Raw genomic sequence first — 8268 nt, 5'->3', positions numbered from 1 at the left:
AAAGTGTAATATTGACCTGGTGTTGGTATCTAAAATGTGCAAGGAAATCCTGCACATAAACAAGAAGAATACTCAGGGCTATGAATGCATCTGCAGAGGAGGAAACAAACAGGAAGTTAAGATGAAAGGTGTACAGACTTATTAGTCATCTAAGAAACACAAATACAAATAACAACCTCTTTATGTTTATTAGATAGATCAGAAATCTTTAAAGTGAAATAACCCATGTATTGGCAGGGATGCAGAGACAATACTCTAGTGCACAGCTGGTGTGAATGGACACTGTCCAATTCTTTTGGGAAAGTAATTTGGCACTCCTTGGCTGAATTAAGTATGTGCACACCCTAGGACCCAGAAGTTCCACTCCTGAGGTCTATCCTAGGGCAGTGATCACGCAGATCACAAAGAGGCAAGTATGAAGTGTCTGTCACTCATTTCTTTTTTTTTTTTAAAGATTTTATTTATTTGACAGAGAAAGACACAGCGAGAGAGGGAACACAAACGGGGAGTGGGAGAGGGAGAAGCAGACTCCCTGCCGAGCAGGGAGCCCGATGCGGGACTCGATCCAGGGACTCCAGGATCATGACCTGAGCCAAAGGCAGTCACTTAACCAACTGAGCCACCCAGGCGCCCCTGTCACTCATTTCTTTGTTGTGCTGGGAATTAGAGGAAAACTGAGCACCCACCAATGAGGGTGGGGGTGGATGTTAGGACATGGTGGAGAGCACCATGGAGGACTACACAGCATTTACAAGCAACAGGCTAGATGCACACGCGATCGGAATCTTAAAGGTATAGTGCTACCAACTTCAATGGTGAAAGTTAAAAAGATTGACAGTATTAAGTGTGGACAAAGATGTGGGGCACTGGAACGCTTATACGCTGCTGGTGGCAATGCAAAGTGGGACAACCACTTTAGAAAACATTGGGCAATTTCTTTTTTTTTTTTTTTAAGATTTTATTTATTTATCTGAGAGAGAATGGGAGACAGAGAGCATGAGAGGGGAAGGGTCAGAGGGAGAAGCAGACCCCCCGCTGAGCAGGGAGCCCGATGTGGGACTCGATCCCAGGACTCCAGAATCATGACCTGAGCCGAAGGCAGTTGCTTAACCAACTGAGCCACCCAGGCGCCCGGGCAATTTCTAATAGAGTTAAACATACACATCATATGATCCTGCAATGCCACTCCTAGGCAATTTCTTATAGAGTTAAACATACACATCATATGATCCTGCAGTGCCACTCCTAGGTGCCTGGCTAAGAGAAATGAAAACATATGCCCACACAATGATGTGTACATGAATGTTTATAGCAACATTATTTGGAATAACCCGGAAACTGGAAGCAACCCAGATATCCAACAACTGGTGAATGGATGAAGGCTGTTGTATATCCATGCTGTGGGATACTGCACAGCAATAAAAAGGAATGAACTATTGACAGAAAAATGCAAAAACATGGGTGATTCTGAAATGCATTATGTTAGTGAGAGAAGCCAAACATTTATATGATCTAAAAGGCAAGATGGGGCGCCTGGGTGGCTCAGTTGGTTAAGCGACTGCCTTCGGCTCAGGTCATGATCCTGGAGTCCCGGGATGGAGTCCCGCATCGGGCTCTCTGCTTGGCGGGGAGTCTGCTTCTCCCTCTGGCCCTCCCCCCTCTCATGTGCTCTCTCTCTCTCTCATTCTCTCTGTCTCAAATTAAAAAAAAATAATAAAATAAATAAATTAATTAATTAAAGGCAAGATGATAGCGGCAGAATGTAGATCAGTGGCAGCCTGGGGCAGAGGAGGGAGGGAGAGCTTTTGCAGAAGGGGTGCAGGGCAGCTTAAGGATGGGGAAGAAGGTGAGAGGTACTGTTCTATGTTTTGATTATAGTGGAGGTTGCCCAATAGTCTCCAGTTTCCAAAATTCATCAAATCGAACACCTAAAATGAATGGATTTTAATTTATGTAAATAATACCTTCTTTAAAAATGAAAAAAAAAAAAGCTTAGTTCTGAGCTTAAAAAAGAAAAGCTGTATACCACAATGCTGCTGACATAAATTCAAACTACACAGAACTCTACACAGTGCTTTGCACATAAAACAATATACAATTTGTAAGAACATATTCTAATAAAAAAATATACAACACTGTGAATGTACTAAGTGCTATTAAACTGTGCGCCTTAAATGGTGAACTTTATGCGAATTTAAGTTTATCTTTTTAATTTTTAAAAACGTAAAAATTTTATTTATGTGACTCTCATAGTTTTTAAAAGGCTATGCAATAAAAAATACAATAGCAGAAGGTACTCATTAATAAAGGTAACAAAGGATACATAGTAACAAAGACAATAACAAAGATACATAGTAATAAAAGCAACAGCAAAAGATATACAGTAACAAAGATAATAGCAAAGATATGCAATGGTGAGGACAATAGCAGAAAGGGAAGGAGACAAAAGGAATAAGGTAATAAGGAAAACGAAAGAGGGACATGTACACATCACTCACAATAATGTGCCACCAGCGAATTCCTCTCTGCACACCTGAGGCTTTAGAACACTCTAATCACAAACTAATGATGTACTATATGTTGGCTGACTGAACATAAAAAGAAAAAAAAGATCTAAATATATTAATACATTTAAAAAAAAAAATAGCACCTACGTGGTGAGAGGGGTCTTGGGAGGATTAATTGCATTAATATGTGAAAAGCACTTCAGAACACCTGCCACCCGAGTGAGTGCTTACTGAGCAGTGCTCTCATTAGTACGGATCATTGTTCTTATTGACAAAATTGTTATGATGATTTGTCTCCAAGGCCCCAGAGCCAGAGCAGACAGCCTTGGGCGATTTGGGAGCAGCCAGCTGGGGATTTGGGAGAATGGGAGGCGGCCGCCCAAATCCTTCTTGTGGAACAAAAAATAATGACATACCTGAGTTGGAGGTTCTGCCTGGCCAACAACACCTTAATTCAGAAAGGCTAGCCAGGTGGCCAGGCTTCTCAGGCATCCCTCCGCCCGCCCTCCCTTCCTCTCCTGGGATTTTGCAGCCACCTGCCCTCCTCTTCCTGTTTTCGTGCAGGGGAATTTTAATAACAATGGAATCCTGTGCGGGAGGGATTTGGAAAGCTGGTGGTTGTGAGGGAGGGGCTAGAAAAGTCTTGGAAAAGACTGAAGAGACTGAAAGCCTTCGGAAGGGGAGTGTGTCAGAGGGATAACCACGCTTCCCAGCGTTGGCCTGGCACATCAAGCCCTTGCTTTTTATTCTCCCAAGGCCCCGGGTGGGGAGATGTCAGCTCCCAGACTAGACTTAGGCTAAGAGTTCTCCCTCTAGTCTGAAGGGTCCAGGCCAAGCTCAGCCACTTCCCCTACTGAGAGGCCTTTTAGGAGGGACTAGGCTGGACTTCCCAAATGAATGGACTGAACTTCCCAAATGAATGGACTAGACCACTGGACTTCCCAGCCTAGTAGGGGTATTGGTCTCAGCACGCAGTCCCAATGTGTGGAGGTGGGGTTCCCCAACACCATCAAGCAATTGTCCCACAGTTTAGGTTAACTACGCTACCAGGAGGTAGTGTCAGATCACATAGGTTAAGGGCTCAGTCCTGCAAGACTGCCCCCTACCTCTGCCTTCAGATGCCAGTCTCAAGTCCTAGTTCTTTACCCGTGCTTCTGGCCAAGTGCTGTATAGATCGGAGGGTTCCACGACGTCCTCCTTGGGTTGGAATAATTTGCCAGAGGGGCTCACAGAACTCAGAGAAACATTTTACTTACTTGATTACCAGCTTACTGTAAAAGGATAAAACTCAGAACAGCCAGGTAGAAGAGATGCATAGGGCAAGATTTGTGGGAAGGGGTACGGAGCTTGCTTGCCCTGTCTGGGCGCACCATTCTCTCCGCATGCGTTCACCAACCTGGAAACCCTCTGAGCCCCCGTCCTTTTGGGTATTTATGGAGGCTTCACTGCAGAGATACAATTGATTAACTCATTGTCCATTGGTGATTGATTCCATCTGCAGTCCCAGTCCCCTCCCACTCTTAGGTGCATTCATACGACAAAAGACACCTTTTTTGTTTGTTTGTTTGTTTCATTAGGAAATTCCAAGAGTTTTAGGAGCTCTGTGCCAGGAATGGGGACTAAGACCAAAAACATACTTCTTATCCTAAATCACAGTATCACAGGGGCAATGGGCATATAAGCCCGTTTCCATTCTAACGGGTTCAATGACAAGACAAAAGAAGCAGACAGGCTGTGGGAGGGTAGAGGGGGCGGAGGCCCAAGTGAGGATTTTTGGAGGAGAGATAATGGAGGATAATGTCGTAGTCACCCCACAGAAACAGGATGGACTCCTCCATCTGAAAGTTGGCCCACATGTCTGGCCTTGACATGCCACACACGCACTACAGGGTTCCTCCTGCCTCTGGGGTGGCCACATTTGGCACTGTGAACAGGAGTGTAGATGACCACGGGGTCTTTCTCATCATGCTGTCCTGCTCACTGGCCCTGCTGTCTGCTGGTGAACGTGCATTTGAGACTGTGCTGCTTGGCACTGCATCTGCTGTTGTAGACTTAACCGACCCAAGTCAGAAGCTTCCATAGTTGGCCTTCAGGAACAGAGGTGTGGGGCTGGGGGCTTCCATCAAGTGGCCCTGGGTGGCATGTCTGCACCCAGACCTATCTGTGTGCCTCTTCCCAGCCCAAGAGTTCTGGGCAGGGGTGGAGTGGGGCGGGGGGCTGAAAGTTCCAACCCTCTAATCATGCTGTTGGTTCTCCTGGCAACCAGATTGCATTTTCCTCACCTCAGCAGCATAAATTCTGGTAGAGTTGAAAGCAGATTTCGGCTCAGGTCATGATATCAGGGTCTTGAGATCGAGCCGGGGCAGGCTCTGGGCTCAGCGCGGAGTCTGCTTGTCTCTCTCCCTCCCCTAGCCGTGCAAGACACCAATGGCTGCAGAGGGCCAGACCTCTGGAGGCAGATTTCCGGGCCAGGAGCTAGGGAGCAATGAGTGGTGGCTGCAGTCTTGGGATGGGATGTCTCAGAAGAAGGAAGAGACACTGGGTCCTAGGGAGAATCAGTGTCCCAAGGGTCCAGACCGGAGGATCGGCTGGGAGCTAGGGCCACAAGATGGAGTGAGCAGGGTCTGAGAACAAGTTGGTGGGACAGTTGGGGAGCTGGGTTTGGGTCATCCAGGAGGCTGTTGGATGCACAGACCTGGAGCCAGGAAGAGACTAAGAGCCATGCTATCACAGGTGACAGGTGAAACTGCCCCGTGTAGGCAGTCAGTGTGGAGAACAAGGCTTAGGACAGGCCCTGGGAACTCCCTTGTTTGTCAAGGCACCAGGGGAGGAAAAAAGACCTATTCATTACTGAGAGGCAGAAAGTGGGAGGGAAACCAGAAATGCATGAAGGAGGAAGGGGCAGGCCAGGTGGAAGGCTGCCTGAAGACTGAGTAAAGTGAGGACCAGGAGACCATGGGATTGCTCAATAGGGAAGTCTCTGGAGACCCAAACAGACAGAGGCTGTGGGGAGCAAGTGGTGAGTAGATCTCCGTGGATAAGTTTGACTGGGAAGGATGGAAGAGAAACAGGGCAAGGCTCTGAGAGTGGTGGGGGCCACTGGTTCTGATGCAACTCTGTGGTCCCAGTGTCACCCAGCAGAGGGTCAGGCACACAGGGCATTTTGAAATGTTTGTTGAGTGAATGCATGAGTGAATGAATGGGACAGAGAATGAGAAGAGAGAGAGAGAGAGACAGAAGACAAAGAACAGCACCAAGCCGTAGCTGATAGTTCTTCACAGCTGAGAAAAAGATTCTGTCATCTAAGTCAGCTTTGAAAACTCCTTCTTGAGAAAGAAACTGGGAAGGGCAATTTTGAGAGTGTCTTCACTTAATGTACCTGATATCCTCACCCATCTTTTGTTGCCTTGTTTGATGATCCCAAGAGGTAGTAGTGTGTGGACAGGGAGCTGCCTCCCAGCCCCATCTTTCAGATGAACAAACAGGTCAAGCCAAAGCCTGATGGCCCCCAGTGAGTCATGGTGTGAGCTGAGGTTTCAGCTCAGTCTGTAGGATTCCAAAAGCTATCCTACTTTGAAACCTGTGAGAACATTCCTACGTTCCTCTGTTCACCCCTGTACTCATTCAGTTAGCCATTCATTTGTTCATCCATATCTTTGGACAATGATTAATGATACAGGCTCTGGAGACAGCCTGCTTGGGTTCAAACTCTGGCTCTGGCACTGGCCAGCTACATGAGTATGGGTGAGTGACTTTATCTAGTCCTGCCTCAGTTTCCACATCTGTGATGGTCTCCATGCTGTGGGCCCTCGCCCCAGGTGTTGGCATAGCTGAGTTCTCTCGAAACAGGCTGCATGTTGAGCTTACAATGATGCCCAACAGTAAAGCGTGGAGCTCGGGACTTGAGAGCTCTGGGGGGCTCCCCAGGGGAGGTGGCAAAGGTGCTCAGCTCTCCCTGAGTGCGGGAGGTGTGAGCATGAGGTTGTGAGCCAGTCCGTGCCCTCTTGAAGCCCCCAGCTACAAAAGAAGGGATTGGCTTTTTCCAGAAGCCACAAGTTGCAAGACTGTATGTCAAAAGAGAACCACTAGGTAGCCACTCCCCACTCCCTAGGACATCAGCCTCCTGAGTACAGAGTCTCTTTGGGGGCTGAAGAAAATGTCCTGGAATTAGATTGTGGTGATGGTTGCACAGTGGGTTGAGTGTGGTGGAATTCGCTGAATTGTGGACTTGAACATGGTTCAAGTGCTTAGTTTTATGTTATGTGAAGTTTGCTTTAAAAAAGTAGAGGCAAGGGTGCCTGGGTGTCTCAGTCGGTTAAGCGTCTGCCTTCGGCTCGGGTCATGATCCCAGGGTCCTGGGATCGAGCCCCATGTCGGGCTCCCTGCTCAGCAAGAGTCTGCTTCTCCCTCTCCCTCTGCCATTCCCCACCCCACTTGTGCTCTCTCTATCTCTCTGTCAAATAAATGAATAAATAAATCTTAAAAAAAAAAAAAGTAGAGGCAGAAAGAGAAGACAAGAGAGAGTGGGAGAGAGAAAGAAATCTGTTGGGGAACCATAGGTGTTTTGGGTTTTTTGCCGATATTTTATTTTATTTTAAAGACTTCTTATTGTAAGTAATCTCTACACCCAACATGAGGTTCGAACTTGCAGCCGCAAGATCAAGAGTTGGCACGCTCTACTGACTGAGCCAGTCAGGCGTCCTGGCCAGTATTTTAAAATCAGGAAATGTCCTACCATAAATCTGAATTTCCAGCTTCTTTTGAAAAGCCATGGGAACTGACAGTGCTGGTGTGTGTTCCAGAGGGCAGCTCCCTACTGGAGCTGAGAGTGAATTATATGGCATGTAAATTGCATCTCCATAAAAGCAGAGCCCCCAGAAATCCAGAAATAGAGAGGGCTTGAGTTAGGTGGTGTCTCAAAACAAATCAAAAGCTAAGGACAGCACAGATTGTCTTGTCCCTGGTTCTCTCTCCGTCCCCTGTCCCTTTCTTTCTCAGTGGAAGCCCTCATGCAGAAAAAACCCCAGACTTTCAAGGAATTAGATAAATCGACCACATGCTAATAGGAAGAGTGGGCTTCTTTGCAGGAAACAGGGTGGACTGTGCATTGAGAAAATTCAATTAGAATCAACTCTGGGGAACCCAGTTTAGAAACCTCTTCAGAGTCTCTTCCTGATCACCTATTTCGAAATCTCTTCCTTCTCTGTCTGGGCTCTCTCTGCTCTTGCTTTCCCTGCTTCTCCCTTCCACAGTCTGAGCTCTTAGCCACCTACCCTCCTGCCTATTTCCTGCACAGGGTGCGGAGGGGTCCAGGTGTGGGCGTCCCACTCTCCCTCAGCCTTCCTCACCTCTCCGGGAATCGGGATTAGAACCCAGCTCTCAGATCACCTTGAGTCATGGGTCTCTGGCGCTGGCTTAGAAAGGAGGGGAGGGGCGCCTGGGTGGCTCAGTTGGTTAAGCGACTGCCTTCAGCTCAGGTCATGATCCTGGAGTCCCTGGATCGAGTCCCACATCGGGCTCCCTGCTCGGCGGCGAGTCTGCTTCTCCCTCTGACCCTCCTCCCTCTCATGCTCTCTGTCTCTCATTCTCTCTCTCTCAAATAAATAAATAAAATCTTAAAAAAAAAAAAAAGAAGGAGTGGGGTCAGGTCTTCGCACAACCGTCCTGGGCCCCTCCCCTGCCACCCTACCCCCATTTAGTTATAAATTTCAATTAGGTGCCATTAGCTGAGAAGAGTTTCTACAGGATTAGAGGGTGCTCC

Source organism: Leptonychotes weddellii, chromosome 16 (assembly GCF_054177405.1).
Source record: "Leptonychotes weddellii isolate Sample4059 chromosome 16, ASM5417740v2, whole genome shotgun sequence".
NCBI lineage: Eukaryota > Metazoa > Chordata > Mammalia > Carnivora > Phocidae > Leptonychotes > Leptonychotes weddellii.
Note: the sequence above shows the minus strand (reverse complement) of the source record.